The sequence below is a fragment of the Aulostomus chinensis genome, chromosome 1, assembly GCF_037954235.1.
Source record: "Aulostomus chinensis isolate RoL2024-O1b breed Wild chromosome 1, RoL_Achi_v1.0, whole genome shotgun sequence".
NCBI classification, from domain to species: Eukaryota; Metazoa; Chordata; class Actinopteri; order Syngnathiformes; family Aulostomidae; genus Aulostomus; species Aulostomus chinensis.
In genome coordinates this window covers 11,345,734-11,364,743 of record NC_141320.1, presented here as the reverse complement: position 1 = coordinate 11,364,743, position 19,010 = coordinate 11,345,734, and the positions used below count along the sequence as shown (strand labels likewise).

Genomic DNA, 19,010 nt, shown 5'->3' with positions numbered 1-19,010 from the left:
CCTAAGAAATGATGCTACAGTGTTGTAGTGAGAGTTGCTACTAATGTCAAAATGATGCGGACAGTGATGTAATGAGAGTTGCTAAAAATCTCAAAATGATGCTATCAGTAATGTTGTGACAGTTGCTAAAAACCTCAAACTGATGCTACAGTGATGTAGTGAGAGTTGCTACTAATCTCAAAATGATGCTGACACTCATGAAGTGGGAGTTTCAAAAATCCTCAAAATGATGCTACAGTGATGTAGTGAGAGTTGCTACTAATCTCAAAATGATGCTGACAGTGATGTAATGAGAGTTGCTACTAACTTAAGAAATGATGCTCCAGTGATGTGGTGAGAGTTGCTAAAAACCTCAAAATGATGATTACAGTAATGTATTGAGAGTTGCAACTCACCTAAAAATGATGCTGGAGTGATGTAGTGAGAGTTGCTAAAAACCTAAGAAATGATGCTGCAGTGATGTGGTGAGAGTTGCTAAAAACCGCAAGATGATGCAACAGTAATGTCGTGAGAGTTGCTACGATGCTCAAATGATGCTACAGTGATGTAATAAGAATTGCCACTAACCAAACAAATGATGCTACAGTGATGTAGTGAGAGTTGCGAAAAACCTCAAAATGATGCCACAATAATGTAGTGAGAGTTGCGACTAACCTCAAAATGATGCTGATAGTGATGTCATGAGAGTTGCTCCGAACCTCAAAATGATGCTACAGTGATGTAATGAGAGTTGCTACTAACCTAAGAAATGATGCGACAGTGATGTGGTGAGAGTTCTACGAACCTCAAAATGATGCTGACAGTAATGTAGTGAGAATTGCTACGAACCTTTAAATGATCCGACAGTGGTGTCGTAAGAGTTACTACTATCCTCAAAATGATGCTTCAGTGATGTGGTAAGAGTTGCCACTACCCTAAGAAATGATGCTCCAGTGATGTGGTGAGAGTTGCTAAAAACCTCAAAATGATGCTGACAGTAATGTAGTGAGAGTTTCTGCTAAACTCAAAATAAGGCTACAGTGATGTAGTGAGAGTTTCAACTATTCTCAAAATGATTCTTCAGTGATGTAGTGAGAGTTGCTACTAACCTCAAAATGATGTTACACTGATGTGGTGAGAGTTCTACGAACCTCAAAATGATGCTCAAGTGATGTAATGACAGTTGCTACTAATTTAAAAATGATGCTAAAGTGATGGAATGAGAGTTGCTCCGAACCTAAGAAATGATGCGACAGTGATGTAGTGAGAGTTACTAGGATGCTCAAAATGATGCTGACAGTAATGTAGCGAGAGTTGCTTAAAACCTAAAAATTGATGCTAAAGTCATGGAGTGAGAGTTGCTACAAACCTCAAAATGATGCAGTGATGAAGTAAGAGTTGACACTATCGTCAAATTGAAGCTTACAGTAATGTAGTGAGAGTTTCTTCTTAACTGAAAATAAAGCTACAGTAATGTAGTGAGAGTTTCTTCTTAACTGAAAATAAAGCTACAGTGATGTAGTGAGAGTTTCTTCTTTACTGAAAATAAAGCTACAGTGATGTAGTGAGAGTTTCTTCTCACATAAGAAATGATAATCAAGTGATGTAATGAGAGATACTATGAACCTAAGAAATGATGCTACAGTGTTGTAGTGAGAGTTGCTACTAATGTCAAAATGATGCGGACAGTGATGTAATGAGAGTTGCTACAAACCTAAGAAATAATACTCCAGTGATATGGGGAGAGTTGCCAAAAACCTAAAAATGATGGTGACAGTGATGTAGTGAGATTTGCTACGAATCTCAAAATGTTGCTAAAGTGATGCAATGAGAGTTGCTACTAACCTAAGAAATGATGCTGCAGTGATGTGGTGAGAGTTGCTACGAATCTCAAAATGATGCTAAAGTAATGTAGTGAGAGTTGCTACTGATCTCAAAATGATGCCACAGTGTTGTAAAGAGAGTTGCGACGAACCTCAAAACGATGCTTACAGTGATGTAGTGAAACTGCGACTAACCTCAAAATTATGCTTGCAGTGATGTCGTGAGAGTTGCTACAAACCTCAAAATGATGCGAACGTGATGTAGTGAGAGTTGCTATGAACCTAAGAAATGATGCGACAGTGATGTAATGAGATTTGCTTAAAACCTCAAAATGATGCTACAGTGATATAGTAAGAGTTACTACGAACCTCAAAATGAATCTGCAGTGATGAAGTAAGAGTTTCTGCTTAACTGAAAATAGAGCTACAGTGATGTAGTGAGAGTTGCTACTCATCTAAAAATTATGCTACAGTCATGTAATAAGAGTTTCTTCTCAAATAAGAAATGATAATCAAGTGATGCAATGAGAGATGCTACTAACCTAAGAAATTATGCTACAGTGATGTCGTGAGAGTTGCTACTCATCTAAAAATTATGCTGCAGTCATGTAATAAGAGTTTCTTCTCACATAAGAAATGATAATCAAGTCATGTAATGAGAGATGCTACTCACCTAAGAAATGATGCTACATTAATGTAGTGGGAGTTGCTACTCATTTCAAAATGATGCTGACAGTGATGGAGTGAGAGTTGCTCGTAACCTAAAAATGACACGACAGTGATGTAGTGAGAGTTCCTACTAAGCTAAGAAATGATGCTAAAATGATGTAATGAGAGTTGCTACAAACCTAAGAAGTGATGCTACAGTGATGTGGTGAGAGTTGATAGTAATTTCAAAAAAAATGCTAAAGCAGTGTAATGAGAGTTGCTACTTCCCGAAGAAATGATGCTACAGTGATGTAGTGAGAGTTGCTACGAACCGCAAAATGATGCTACATTGATATAATGAGGGTTGCTATTTACCTAAGAAATGATGCAACAGTGATGTGGTTAGAGCTGCTAAAAAGCTCAAAATCACACTTAAGTGATGTAATGAGAGTTGCTACTTTCCTAAGAAATGATGCTACAGTGATGTGGTAAGAGTTGCTACGAACCTCAAAATGATGCTACAGTGATGTAATGAGAGTTGCTACGAATCTCAAAATGATGCTACAGTAATGTCGCGAGAGTTGCGACTATCCTCAAAATTATGCGACAGTGATGTACTGAGAGTTGCTACCAACCGCAAAATTATGCTAAAGTGATGTAATGAGGGTTGCTATTTACCTAAGAAATGATGCTACAGTGATGTGGTGAGAGTTGCTACAAATGTCCAAATGATGCTAGAGTGATGTAATGAGAGTTGCTACATACCTAAGAAATGATGCTACAGTGATGTGGTGAGAGTTGCTACGAACCTCAAAATGATGCTACAGTGATGTGGTGAGAGTTGCTACGAACCTCAAAATGATGCTACAGTGATGTAATGAGAGTTGCTACGAATCTCAAAATGATGCTACAGTAATGTCGCGAGAGTTGCGACTATCCTCAAAATGATGCGACAGTGATGTATTGAGAGTTGCTACGATCCTCAAAATGATGCGATGGTGATGTGGTGAGAGTTGCTACGATCCTTAAAATGAGGTGGCAGTGATGTCGTGAGAGTTGATACTAATCTCAAAATGAAGCTGACAGTGATGTGGTGAGAGTTGATAGTAATTTCAAAATCACGCTAAAGTGATGTCATGAGAGTTGCTACTTTCCTAAGAAATGATGCTACAGTGATGAAGTGAGAGTTGCTACTTACCTAAGAAATGATGCTACAGTGATGTGGTGAGAGTTGCTAAGATCCTCAAAATGATGCTACAGTAATGTAGTGAGAGTTGCTACAAATGTCCAAATGATGCTAGAGTGATGTAATGAGAGTTGCTACAAACCTAAGAAATGATGCTACAGTGATGTGGTGAGAGTTGCTACTTACCTAAGAAATGATGCTACAGTGATGAGGTGAGATTTGCTACGAACCTCAAAATAATGCGACAGTGATGTCGTGAGAGTTGCGACTATCCTCAAAATGATGCTACAGTTATGTAGTGAGAGTTGCTATGAATCTCAAAATGATGTAACAGTGATGTCGTGAGAGTTGCTACGATCCTCAAAATGATGCTATAGTGATGTAATGAGAGTTGCTACAAACCTAAGAAGTGATGCTACAGTGATGTGGTGAGAGTTGATAGTAATTTCAAAATAATGCTAAAGCAGTGTAATGAGAGTTGCTACTTCCCTAAGAAATGATGCTACAGTGATGTAGTGAGAGTTGCTACGAACCGCAAAATGATGCTACAGTAATATAATGAGGTTTGCTATTTACCAAAGAAATGATGCTACAGTAATGTGGTGAGAGTTTCTACAAAGCTCAAAATGATACTGAGAGTAATGTAGTGTGAGTTGCTACGAATTTCAAAATGATGCTAACGTGATGTCATGAGAGTTGCTAATAACCTCAAAATGATGCTACAGTGATGTGGTGAGAGTTGATAGTAATTTCAAAGTCATGCCAAAGTGATGTAATGAGAGTGGCTACTTACTTAAGAAATGATGCTACAGTGATGTGGTGAGAGTTGCTACGAACCTCAAAATGATGCTACAGTAATGTGGTGAGAGTTGCTACGGACCTCAAAATGATTCTACAGTGATGTAGTGAGAGTTGCTACGATCCTCAAAATGATGCTACAGTAATGTATTAGGTTGCTAAAAACCTCAAAATGATGCTACAGTGATGTAGTGAGAGTTGCTACGATCCTCAAAATGATGCTACAGTAATGTATTAGGTTGACTAAAAACCTCAAAATGATGCTCCAGTGATGCAGTAAGAGTTGCTTAAAACCTTAAAATGATGCCACAGTGATGTGGTGAGAGTTGCTACTAACCTAAAAAATGATGCTACAGTCATGTAGTGAGAGTTGCTAAAAACCTCAAAATGATGCTGACAGTGATGTAGTGAGAGTTGCTACGATCCTCAAAATGATGCTACAGTAATGTATTAGGTTGACTAAAAACCTCAAAATGATGCTCCAGTGATGCAGTAAGAGTTGCTTAAAACCTTAAAATGATGCCACAGTGATGTGGTGAGAGTTGCTACTAACCTAAAAAATGATGCTACAGTCATGTAGTGAGAGTTGCTAAAAACCTCAAAATGATGCTGACAGTGATGTAATGAGAGTTGCTACTAACCTAAGAAATGATGCCACAGTGATGGGGTGAGAGTTGCTACTAATCTCAAAATGATGCTAAAGTGATGCAGTAAGAGTTGCTTAAAACCTTAAAATGATGCTGACAGTCATGTAGTGAGAGTTGCTTAAAATCTCAAAATGATGTGACAGTGATGTGGTAATAGTTTCAAAAAACTCAAAATGATGCTCCAGTGATGTAGTCAGAGTTGCTACGAACCTCAAAATGATGCTGACAGTCATGAAGTGAGATTTGCTACTATCCTCAAAATGATGCTACAGTGATGTGGTGAGAATTGCTAAAAATCTCATAATGATGCGAAAGTGATGTGATGAGAGTTGCTCAAAACCTCAAATGATGCTGTCAGTAATGTAGTGAGAGTTGCTACGAACCTCAAAATGATGCTACAGTAATGTAGTAGGAGTTACTAAAAATCTAAAAATGATGCTGAAGTGATGTGGGGAGAGTTGCTAAAATCCTCAAAATGATGCAACAGGATGTAGTGAGAGTTGCCACGAACCTCAAAATGATGCTACAGTAATGTAGTGAGAGTTGCTACGAAGCTCAAAATGATGAAACAGTAATGTGGTGAGAGTTGCTTAAAACCTCAAAATGATGCTGCAGTGATGTAGTGAGAGTTGGTACGGACCTGAAAATGATGCTCCAGTGATGCAGTAAGAGTTGCTTAAAACCTCAAAATGATGCTAAAGTGATGTGGTGAGAGTTTCTTAAAATCTCAAAATGATGCGACAGTGATGTGGTAAGAGTTGCGAAAGACCTCAAAATGATGCTGAGAGTAATGTGGTGAGAGTTGCTAAAAATCTCAAAATGATGCTAAAGTGATATAGTGAGAGTTGCTACGATCCTCAAAATGATGCTACAGTAATGTATTAGGTTGCTAAAACCTCAAAATCATGCTAAAGCAGTGTAATGAGAGTTGCTACGAACATCAAAATGATGCTCCAGTGATGTGGTAAGAGTTGCTAAAAATCTCAAAATGATGCTGTAAGTAATGAAGTGAGACTTGCTATGAACCTCAATAATGCTATAGTAATGTTGTAAGTGTTGCTAAAAATCTCAAAATGATGCTAAAGTGATGTGGTGAGAGTTGCTAAAATCCTCAAAATGATGCTACAGTGATGTGGTGAGAGTTGATAGTAATTTCAAAATCATGCCAAAGTGATGTAATGAGAGTGGCTACTTACTTACAAAATGATGCTACAGTGATGTGGTGAGAGTTGCTACGAACCTCAAAATGATGCTACAGTAATGTGGTGAGAGTTGCTACGAACCTCAAAATGATTCTACAGTGATGTAGTGAGAGTTGCTACGATCCTCAAAATGATGCTACAGTAATGTATTAGGTTGCTAAAAACCTCAAAATGATGCTACAGTGATGTAGTGAGAGTTGCTACGATCCTCAAAATGATGCTACAGTAATGTATTAGGTTGACTAAAAACCTCAAAATGATGCTCCAGTGATGCAGTAAGAGTTGCTTAAAACCTTTAAAAATGATGCTGACAGTCATGTAGTGAGAGTTGCTACTATCCTCCAAATGATGCTACAGTGATATCGTGAGAGTTGCTAAAAATCTCAAAATGATGTGACAGTGATGTGGTAATAGTTTCAAAAAACTCAAAATGATGCTCCAGTGATGTAGTAAGAGTTGCTACGAACCTCAAAATGATGCTGACAGTCATGAAGTGAGATTTGCTACTATCCTCAAAATGATGCTACAGTGATGTAGGAAGAGTTGCTAAAAACCTCAAAATGATGCTGCAGTGATGTAGTGAGAGTTGCTACTAATCTAAGAAATGATGCTAAAGTGATGTGGTGAGAGTTGCTTAAAATCTCAAAATGATGCGACAGTGATGTGGTGAGAGTTGCTTAAAACCTTAAAATGATGCCACAGTGATGGGGTGAGAGTTGCTACTAATCTCAAAATCAAGCTAAAGTGATGCAGTAAGAGTTGCTTAAAACCTTAAAATGATGCTGACAGTCATGTAGTGAGAGTTGCTTAAAATCTGAAAATGATGCGACAGTGATGCAGTAAGAGTTGCTTAAAACCTCAAAATGAGTATGACAGTCATGTAGTGAGAGATGCTAAGAACCTAAAAATGATGCTACAGTGATGTAGTGAGAGTTGCTAAAAACCTCAAAATGATACTGAGAGTAATGTAGTGTGAGTTGCTACGAATTTCAAAATGATGCTAACGTGATGTAATGAGAGTTGCTAATAACCTCAAAATGATGCTACAGTGATGTGGTGAGAGTTGATAGTAATTTCAAAATCATGCCAAAGTGATGTAATGAGAGTGGCTACTTACTTAAGAAATGATGCTACAGTGATGTGGTGAGAGTTGCTACGAACCTCAAAATGATGCTACAGTAATGTGGTGAGAGTTGCTACGATCCTCAAAATGATGATACAGTAATGTATTAGGTTGCTAAAAACCTCAAAATGATTCTACAGTGATGCAGTAAGAGTTGCTTAAAACCTTAAAATGATGCCACAGTGATGTGGTGAGAGTTGTTACTAACCTAAAAAATGATGCTACAGTCATGTAGTGAGAGTTGCTAAAAACCTCAAAATGATGCTGACAGTGATGTAATGAGAGTTGCTACTAACCTAAGAAATGATGCCACAGTGATGGGGTGAGAGTTGCTACTAATCTCAAAATGATGCTAAAGTGATGCAGTAAGAGTTGCTTAAAACCTTAAAATGATGCTGACAGTCATGTAGTGAGAGTTGCTTAAAATCTCAAAATGATGCGACAGTGATGTGGTGAGAGTTGCTACTATCCTTCAAATGATGCTACAATGATGTAGTGAGAGTTGCTGAAAATCTCAAAATGATGTGACAGTGATGTGGTAATAGTTTCAAAAAACTCAAAATGATGCTCCAGTGATGTAGTAAGAGTTGCTACGAACCTCAAAATGATGCTGACAGTCATGAAGTGAGATTTGCTACTATCCTCAAAATGATGCTACAGTGATGTAGGAAGAGTTGCTAAAAACCTCAAAATGATGCTGCAGTGATGTAGTGAGAGTTGCTACTAATCTAAGAAATGATGCTAAAGTGATGTGGTGAGAGTTGCTTAAAACCTTAAAATGATGCTGACAGTCATGAAGTGAGATTTGCTACTATCCTCAAAATGATGCTACAGTGATGTAGGAAGAGTTGCTAAAAACCTCAAAATGATGCTGCAGTGATGTAGTGAGAGTTGCTACTAATCTAAGAAATGATGCTAAAGTGATGTGGTGAGAGTTGCTTAAAACTCAAAATGATGCGACAGTGATGTGGTGAGAGTTGCTACTATCCTTCAAATGATGCTACAATGATGTAGTGAGAGTTGCTTAAAATCTCAAAATGATGTGACAGTGATGTAGTGAGAGTTGCTAAAAACCTCAAAATGATGCTGACAGTAATGTGGTGAGAGTTGCTAAAAACCTCAAAATGATGCTCCAGTGATGTAGTGAGAGTTGCTACTAATCTAAAAAATGATGTTAAAGTGATGTAGTGAGAGTTGCTACGAACCTCAAAATGATGCTCCAGTGATGTGGTGAGAGTTGCTACTATCCTCCAAATGATGCGACAGTAATGTGGTAAGAGTTGCTGAAAATCTCAAAATGATGCTAAAGTGATGTAGTGAGAGTTGCTACTAATCTAAAAAATGATGCTAAAGTGATGTAGTGAGAGTTGCTTCAAATCTCAAAATGATGCTCCAGTGATGCAGTAAGAGTTGCTTAAAATCTCAAAATGATGCGACAGTGATGTGGTGAGAGTTGCTACTATACTCCAAATGATGCTACAGTGATGTAGTGAGAGTTGCTACGGACCTGAAAATGATGCTCCAGTGATGCAGTAAGAGTTGCTTAAAACCTCAAAATGAGTCTGACAGTCATGTAGTGAGAGTTGCTAAGAACCTAAAAATGATGCTACAGTGATGTAGTGAGAGTTGCTAAAAACCTCAAAATGATGCTGACAGTAATGTAGTGAGAGTTGCTACGAATCTCAAAATGATGCTACAGCAATGTGGTAAGAGTTGCGAAAAATCTCAAAATGATGCTGAAGTGATGTGGTGAGAGTTGATAAATCCTAAAAATGATGCAACAGTAATGTAGTGAGAGTTGCTACGAACCTCAAAATGATGCTACAGTAATGTGGTGAGAGTTGCTTAAAACCTCAAAATGATGCTACAGTGATGTAGTGAGAGTTGCTACGGACCTGAAAATGATGCTCCAGTGATGCAGTAAGAGTTGCTTAAAACCTCAAAATGATGCTACAGTGATGTGGTGAGAGTTTCTTAAAATCTCAAAATGATGCGACAGTGATGTGGTAAGAGTTGCGAAAGACCTCAAAATGATGCTGACAGTAATGTGGTGAGAGTTGCTAAAAATCTCAAAATGATGCTAAAGTGATGTAGTGAGAGTTGCTACGAACCTAAAAATGATGCTCCAGTGATGTGGTGAGAGTTGCTACTATCCTCCAAATGATGCTACAGTGATGTAGTGAGAGTTGCTTAAAATCTCAAATGATGCAACAGTGATGTAGTGAGAGTTGCTACGATCCTCAAAATGATGCTACAGTAATGTATTAGGTTGCTAAAACCTCAAAATGATGCTACAGTGATGTAGTGAGAGTTGCTACGGACCTGAAAATGATGCTCCAGTGATGCAGTAAGAGTTGCTTAAAACCTCAAAATGATGCAAAAGTGATGTGGTAAGAGTTGCGAAAGACCTCAAAATGATGCTGACAGTAATGTGGTGAGAGTTGCTAAAAATCTCAAAATGATGCTAAAGTGATATAGTGAGAGTTGCTACGAACTTCAAAATGATGCTCCAGTGATGTGGTGAGAGTTGCTACTATCCTCCAAATGATGCGACGGTAATGTGGTAAGAGTTGCAAAAAATCTCAAAATGATGCTAAAGTGATGTGGTGAGAGTTGAAAAAAAAAATCAAAATGATGCTGTCAGTAATGTAGTGAGAGTTGCTACGACCCTAAAAATGATGCTACAGTGATGTAGTGAGAGTTGCTAAAAACCTCAAAATGATGCTACAGTGATGTAGTGAGAGTTGCTAAAAACCTCAAAATGATGCTACAGTGATACAGTGAGAGTTGCTACTCATCTAAGAAATGATGCTAAAGTGATGTAGTGAGAGTTGCTTCAAATCTCAAAATGATGCAACAGTGATGTGGTGAGAGTTGCTTAAAATCTCAAAATGATGCTAAAGTGATGTGGTAAGAGTTGCTAAAGACCTCAAAATGATGCTGACAGTAATGTGGTGAGAGTTGATAAAAATCTCAAAATGATGCTAAAGTGATATAGTGAGAGTTGCTTCTATCCTCCAAATGATGCTCCAGTGATGTAGTTAGAGTTGCTTAAAATCTCAAATGATGCTACAGTGATGTAGTGAGAGTTGCTACGGACCTCAAAATGATGCTCCAGTGATGCAGTAAGAGTTGCTTAAAACCTCAAAATGATGCTGACAGTAATGTAGTGAGAGTGGTTAAGAACCTCAAAATGATGTTACAGTGATGTGGTGAGAGTTGATAGTAATTTCAAAATCATGCCAAAGTGATGTAATGAGAGTTGCGACTTACTTAAGAAATGATGCTACAGTGATGTGGTGAGAGTTGCTACGAACCTCAAAATGATGCTACAGTGATGTAGTGAGAGTTGCTACGATCCTCAAAATGATGCTACAGTAATGTATTAGGTTGACTAAAAACCTCAAAATGATGCTCCAGTGATGCAGTAAGAGTTGCTTAAAACCTTTAAAAATGATGCTGACAGTCATGTAGTGAGAGTTGCTACTATCCTCCAAATGATGCTACAGTGATGTCGTGAGAGTTGCTAAAAAACTCAAAATGATGCTACAGTGATGTAGGAAGAGTTGCTAAAAACCTCAAAATGATGCTGCAGTGATGTAGTGACAGTTGCTACTAATCTAAGAAATGATGCTAAAGTGATGTGGTGAGAGTTGCTTCAAATCTCAAAATGATGCTCCAGTGATGCAGTAAGAGTTGCTTAAAACCTTAAAATGATGCCACAGTGATGGGGTGAGAGTTGCGACTAATCTCAAAATGATGCTAAAGTGATGCAGTAAGAGTTGCTTAAAACCTTAAAATGATGCTGACAGTCATGTAGTGAGAGTTGCTTAAAATCTCAAAATGATGCGACAGTGATGTGGTGAGAGTTGCTACTATGCTTCAAATGATGCTACAATGATGTAGTGAGAGTTGCTACTAACCTCAAAATGATGGTGACAGTCATGTAGTGAGACTTGCTGCTAACCTTAAAATGATGCTGACAGTGATGTCGTGAGAGTTTCTTTGAACCTCAAAATGATGCTACAGTGAGGAAATGAGAGTTGCGACAAACCTAAGAAATGATGCCACTGTGATGTAGTGATAGTTGCTAAAAACCTAAAAATGAGGCTCCAGTAACGTCGTGAGAGTTGCTACTATCCTCAAAATGATGCTAAAGTAATATGGTGAGAGTTGCTACTAATCTCAAAATGATGCTGAAAGTGATGTCGTCAGAGTTTCTACGAACCTCAAAATGATGCTACAGTGATGTAATGAGAGTTGCTACAAACCTAAGAAATGATGCCACTGTGATGTAGTGATAGTTGCTACTAATCTCAAAATGATGCTAAAGTGATGTTGTGAGAGTTGCTATGTACCTAAGAAATGATGCTCCAGTGATGTGGTGAGAGTTGTTACCGACCTCAAAATGATGCTAGAGTGATGTGGTGAGAGTTGCTACTAATCTCAAAATGATGCTAGAGTGATGTGGTGAGAGTTGCTACTAACCTAAAAATGATGCTTACAGTGATGTCGTTAGAGTTGCTACTATCCTCCAAAATGATGCTTCAGTAATGTCGTGAGAGTTGCTACTATCCTCAAAATGATGCTGAAAGTGATGAAGTGAGAGTTGCTACAAACCTCAAAATGATGGTGACAGTCATGTAGTGAGAGTTACTAAAAACCTCAAAAGGATGCTGACAGTAATGTAGTGAGAGTTGCTAAAAACCTGAAAATGATGCTGACAGTGATGTAATGAGAGGTGCTTCGAACATCAAAATGATGCTACAGAGATGTAGTGAGAGTTGCTAAAAACCTAAGAAATGATGCTACAGTGATGTAATGAGAGTTGCTACTTATTTCAAAATGAGGCTCTACTGATGTCATGAGAGTTGCTACAAACCTAAGAAATGATGCCACTGTGATGTAGTGATAGTTGCTACTAATCTCAAAATGATGCTGAAAGTGATGTCGTCAGAGTTTCTACGAACCTCAAAATGATGCTACAGTGATGTAATGAGAGTTGCTACTAACCTGAAAATGATGCTACAGTGATGTAATGAGAGTTGCTACAAACCTAAAAAATGATGGTGACCGTCATGTAGTGAGAGTTGCTAAAAACCTCAAAAGGATACTGACAGTAATGTAGTATCCTTGCTAAAAACCTGAAAATGATGCTGACAGTGATGTAATGAGAGTTGCTATGAACCTAAGAAATGATGCTACAGTGATGTGGTGAGAGTTGCTACTAACCTCAAAATGATGGTGACAAGTCATGTAGTGAGAGTTGCTACGAACCTCAAAATGATGCGAAAGTGATGTAATGAGAGTTGCTACTAACCTTAAAATTATACTGACAGTGATGTTGTGAGAGTTGCTACGAACCTAAAAATGATGCTACAGTGATGTAATGAGAGTTGCTACTAACCTAAGAAATGATGCTACAGTGATGTCGTGAGAGTTGCTACTATCCTCAAAATGATGCTGAAAGTGATGTAGTGAGAGTTGCTACGAACCTTAAAATGATGCTGACAGTGATGTCGTGAGAGTTGCTACTTATTTCAAAATGAGGCTCCAGTGATGTCATGAGAGTTGCTGCTATCCTCAAAATGATGCTACAGTGATGTAATTACAGTTGCTATGAACCTAAGAAATGAAACCACAGTGATGTGGTGAGAGTTGCTAAAAACAACAAAATGAGGCTCCAGTGATGTAATGAGAGTTGCTGCTATCCTCAAAATGATGCTATAGTGATGTAATTAGAGTTGCTACTTACCTAAGAAATGATGCTACAGTGATGTCGTGAGAGTTTCTACAAACCTCAAAATGATGCTACAGTGATGTAATTAGAGTTGCTACTAACATAAGAAATGATGCTCCAGTGATATGGTGAGAGTTGCTAAAAACCTAAAAATGAGGCTCCAGTAATGTCGTGAGAGTTGCTACTAATCTCAAAATGATGCTACAGTGATGTAATTACAGTTGCTATGAACCTAAGAAATGATGCTAAAGTGATGCAATGAGAGTTGCTACAAAACTAAGAAATGATGCTTCAATGACGTAGTTAGTTGCTACTAACCTAAGAAATGAAACCACAGTGATGTGGTGAGATTTGATAAAAACAACAAAATGAGGCTACAGTAATATAGTGAGAGTTGCTACGGACCTCAAAATGATGCTACAGTGATGTAATGAGAGTTGCTAAAAACCTAAAAATGAGGCTCCAGTAATGTAGTGAGAGTTGCTACGAACCTAAGAAATGATGCTACAGTGATGTAGTGAGAGTTGCTACAATGTTAAAATGATGCTGACAGTGATGTAATGAGAGTTGCGACGAACCTCAAAATGATGCTTACAGTGATGTAGTGAAATTGCGACTAACATCAAAATGATGCTTGCAGTGATATAATGAGAGTTGCTACGAACCTCAAAATGATGCTCCAGTGATGTGGTGAGAGTTGCTACTATCCTCCAAATGATGCGACAGTAATGTGGTAAGAGTTGCTGAAAATCTCAAAATGATGCTAAAGTGATGTAGTGAGAGTTGCTACTAATCTAAAAAATGATGCTAAAGTGATGTAGTGAGAGTTGCTTCAAATCTCAAAATGATGCGACAGTGATGTGGTGAGAGTTGCTACTATCCTCCAAATGATGTTACAGTGATGTAGTGAGAGTTGCTATGGACCTGAAAATGATGCTCCAGTGATGCAGTAAGAGTTGCTTAAAACCTCAAAATGAGTCTGACAGTCATGTAGTGAGAGTTGCTAAGAACCTAAAAATGATGCTACAGTGATGTAGTGAGAGTTGCTAAAAACCTCAAAATGATGCTGACAGTCATGTAGTGAGAGTTGCTACTATCCTCCAAATGATGCTACAGTGATGTCGTGAGAGTTGCTAAAAATCTCAAAATGATGTGACAGTGATGTGGTAATAGTTTCAAAAAACTAAAAATGATGCTACAGTGATGTAGGAAGAGTTGCTAAAAACCTCAAAATGATGCTGCAGTGATGTAGTGACAGTTGCTACTAATCTAAGAAATGATGCTAAAGTGATGTGGTGAGAGTTGCTTCAAATCTCAAAATGATGCTCCAGTGATGCAGTAAGAGTTGCTTAAAACCTTAAAATGATGCCACAGTGATGGGGTGAGAGTTGCTACTAATCTCAAAATGATGCTAAAGTGATGCAGTAAGAGTTGCTTAAAACCTTAAAATGATGCTGACAGTCATGTAGTGAGAGTTGTTAAGAACCACAAAATGATGCTACAGTGATGTCATGAGAGTTGCTTAAAATCTCAAAATGATGCGACAGTGATGTGGTGAGAGTTGCTACTATGCTTCAAATGATGCTACAATGATGTAGTGAGAGTTGCTACTAACCTCAAAATGATGGTGACAGTCATGTCGTGAGACTTGCTGCTAACCTTAAAATGATGCTGACAGTGATGTAATGAGAGTTGCTACTAACCTGAAAATGATGCTACAGTGATGTAATGAGAGTTGCTACAAACCTAAAAAATGATGGTGACCGTCATGTAGTGAGAGTTGCTAAAAACCTCAAAAGGATACTGACAGTAATGTAGTATCCTTGCTAAAAACCTGAAAATGATGCTGACAGTGATGTAATGAGAGTTGCTATGAACCTAAGAAATGATGCTACAGTGATGTGGTGAGAGTTGCTACTAACCTCAAAATGATGGTGACAAGTCATGTAGTGAGAGTTGCTACGAACCTCAAAATGATGCGAAAGTGATGTAATGAGAGTTGCTACTAATCTCAAAATGATGCTACAGTCATGTAATGAGAGTTGCTACTAACCTTAAAATTATACTGACAGTGATGTTGTGAGAGTTGCTACGAACCTAAAAATGATGCTACAGTGATGTAATGAGAGTTGCTACTAACCTAAGAAATGATGCTACAGTGATGTGATGAGAGTTGCTACTATCCTCAAAATGATGCTGAAAGTGATGTAGTGAGAGTTGCTACGAACCTTAAAATGATGCTGACAGTGATGTCGTGAGAGTTGCTACTTATTTCAAAATGAGGCTCCAGTGATGTCATGAGAGTTGCTGCTATCCTCAAAATGATGCTATAGTGATGTAATTAGAGTTGCTACTAACCTAAGAAATGATGCTACAGTGATGTCGTGAGAGTCTCTACAAACCTCAAAATGATGCTACAGTGATGTAATTAGAGTTGCTACTAACATAAGAAATGATGCTCCAGTGATATGGTGAGAGTTGCTAAAAACCTAAAAATGAGGCTCCAGTAATGTCGTGAGAGTTGCTACTAATCTCAAAATGATGCTACAGTGATGTAATTACAGTTGCTATGAACCTAAGAAATGATGCTAAAGTGATGCAATGAGAGTTGCTACTAACCTAAGAAATGAAACCACAGTGATGTGGTGAGATTTGCTAAAAACAACAAAATGAGGCTACAGTAATATAGTGAGAGTTGCTACGGACCTCAAAATGATGCTACAGTGATGTAATGAGAGTTGCTAAAAACCTAAAAATGAGGCTCCAGTAATGTAGTGAGAGTTGCTACGAACCTAAGAAATGATGCTACAGTGATGTAGTGAGAGTTGCTACTAATGTTAAAATGATGCTGACAGTGATGTAATGAGAGTTGCGACGAACCTCAAAATGATGCTTACAGTGATGTAGTGAAATTGCGACTAACATCAAAATGATGCTTGCAGTGATATAATGAGAGTTGCTACGAACCTCAAAATGATGCGAACGTGATGTAATGAGAGTTGCTTACAACCTCAAAATGATGCTACAGTCATGGAGTGAGAGTTTCTGCTTAACTGAAAATAAAGCTCCAGTGATGTAGTGAGAGTTGCTACTCATCTAAAAATTATGCTACAGTAATGTAGTGAGAGTTGCTATGAACCTCAAAATGATGCTACAGTAATGTGAGCTTCATAAAGACCCAGGCCACTATTTGTGGTCATGCATCATTGTGGCTGACCAATGGTCCAACTTCATCAGTCAGTCAGTCAGAGACATTAGCATTTGTCGGCCTGGCCTGCTGCCAAAGACTAACACTGCTTTAGTTGATTTACCTGTGCAGCCATGTCACGCTCCTCTCGGCCACCTCCACGGTCAGACGCCAGGTTAAACCAGCCAATGGCGTAAGAATCACTCTCAGAATCTGAAGCGCTCGTAGCTGCAGGGTTTTTCCACACAGCTTCTGTTGAGAGACAAAGTCCATCACTTGATGAACTCTCACCAACAGAAATGTGCAGTTTTCCACTCAGGACAGCTGCTGCATGCTGCTGTTTGTAAAAAGAAGGTCCAGTGGATCCGTTCAGTTCTACATTATTCAGCAGAGAGATGTCACCATTGAATAATGACCATATTTCCTAAAATTATAGCTCAACCACAGAGGGACCAGGCTACTAGAATGACCTCTGTTTACTAGAAGTGCTTCTCCTATGGTGGTGAACTCCTCAGCTGTCAGTGGAGTCAAATCTGTCTTAGAGAGGCCAGAGGTTCCCACACTGGTTCCCTCTCATCATGCAGCCCTGACAGCTGTGTGTGCTGTTCCAGCGTGTTGGCACCTCACTGATGAGTTTCAGGGTTGGCCCTCCCATCTGTTGCTGCACCTGAGCCAGCTTCTCCTTGGCTGTAGTGCTGATCTGAAGGATGTGACAGAGTTCCTGGCTTTGTGTCTGATGATGGAAGTGGGGATCTGATCACAGGATTTTCTGACTCCTAGATTCAGACGATGTGCAGTGCAGACTGAGTGGTGAATTTGGAGCTGTCTAGTGGATGCTGTCATGTTTGGTGCTGCGTCGCTCACAAGACACTTGACTTTGTTGGTGATGGCCCAGTCCTCCATCAGGCCTCTTTGGACTGGGGCCAAACTGTCAGCAGGGTGACTTTGTGGAAAGTCTTGCACTCCCAACACATTCATTCTCACTAATGCAGTGACAGGTCAGAGCCAAGGGAGCCTCCATGTCCACAGATGTCCACATGGCAGCTGGACTTCCTTTTTCACTCCTTCCCGTTCCTCCTGGTACTTTTTGGCCACCGTTTGTTTGATGGTCTGAAAATGACACCCAGAGTAAATCAATACATTGAAATTAGAGATGAAATAAACTGGAGATATCAACGACTGCTTTCGATCATTTCCACACAAACCTTTCTGGTTGGCAAACATATGAGGCTCAAGGACCTGAACCAGTTCCCTGAACCCTTCCCTCTCAACAGTGCTGAGGGGCTGGCAGTCCTTCAGGATGAAATTCAGCAGAGCCTCATCCAGCATCTGCTTCCTGGAAGCTGGATGGTTCAAGATGAAGGAGAGAAGAAATGAATAGGAATTAATGATCAATGAAGCAACTGTGAGTCAGTTGGAGAGTGGCTGTATACCTGAGTTCATCCTGGTGGATCTGGGACTTCATTCTCATGCCTGGCCCCATCATGCCTCAGCACTGAAGAGGTGCTTTTGTTGAGATGAGACGCTTCTGTCCAACAAATGCCACATTCAACCTGCAGAAAAGAACATGAGTGCTCAGCTAAAAGTTCCTTTCTTCTTGGTGACTGGTGTTTCTTAGTCTTAGACCACCAGGTTTCCAATGAGGTGTATCGGATACGTTGTTGTGTGCCGCTGAAATCCGTCCAATTCCGGCGTTGTTTCCTCATGAAATATGTTTGCCTTAAAGCTCATTAAAGTGTTGAACCACAATATCGTTCACCATAACTGAGTCAACTTCAAGATAACCTACTTCTACATTCCAGTCCCGGCTGCTCCTGTTCTGCTGCAGTCCAGAAAACAACAACCCGATACAATTGGCGCTCCTTCCCACAGCTCCGGCCCGGATCCGCATGGTTCCGCTGACTGACTGTGAGACGCGCTCCCTCCAGAGTGGCACAGCCCGATGGGGGTCCTTATCTGGCACGGGGGCGTAAAACAGGTGCGACTGGAAAGCCTGGTTTATTCTGCGTCGAGGGAACGCGTTGCTCTGCAATACACCGCCAAGCCGCTAGGGGGTGTGGCTTTGTCTTTGTATTGTTTACGGGGCTCTTGTCGGATTCCTTGGTTTTCTTCCGGTCACAGACAACAATTGTTGGCCATTTGTCAGTCTTTGTAGTGCCGCGAAGAGGCGTTGTAGAGGTGGTCGTACTTGAGCACCTCCTCGATAATCCTTTCTTCAGCTTGGTCCATTTTTTCTTGGAGCCTTCACCACAGAAACTTTGAAAATGGCGGGGTTGTGCTGCGACTGAACCGGAAATAACGTTCTGAGCGGACCAATCACAGTCCTCGACGTTGACGTCACCACGCGTCGACGCGATGCGTAAGCAGGATTTTTTGGAGGCGCGTTTTAGGCTACGGCGGAGGTATGAATACTACTCGACACAGAAGCATAAATCAGGCTTAAATCAGGCTTTATAGTCCAACAGGAAGTTAGCATGTCAGGGATGAGACACCCTGATAGTCCAAAAGGAAGTTAGCATGTCAGGGATGAGACACCCTTATCGTCCAACAGGAAGTTAGCATGTCGGGGATGAGACACGCTTATCGTCCAACAGGAAGTTAGCATGTCAGGGATGAGACACCCTGATAGTCCAAAAGGAAGTTAGCATGTCAGGGATGAGACACCCTCATAGTCCAA

At 39.6% G+C, this 19,010-nt stretch overlaps 1 long non-coding RNA gene across 2 annotated transcripts in view; it reads left to right on the top strand.

The window, feature by feature from the left end:
* LOC147270346 (uncharacterized) overlaps nucleotides 1-18,265 on the top strand; it is a 76,633-nt gene extending 58,368 nt beyond the window's left edge. For both annotated transcript variants that reach the window (XR_015115684.1, XR_015115683.1), the window contains one exon: nucleotides 18,136-18,265. This is a non-coding gene — a long non-coding RNA (uncharacterized LOC147270346). The remainder of the gene's footprint in view (nucleotides 1-18,135) is intronic.
* Nucleotides 18,266-19,010: the final 745 nt, after the last annotated feature.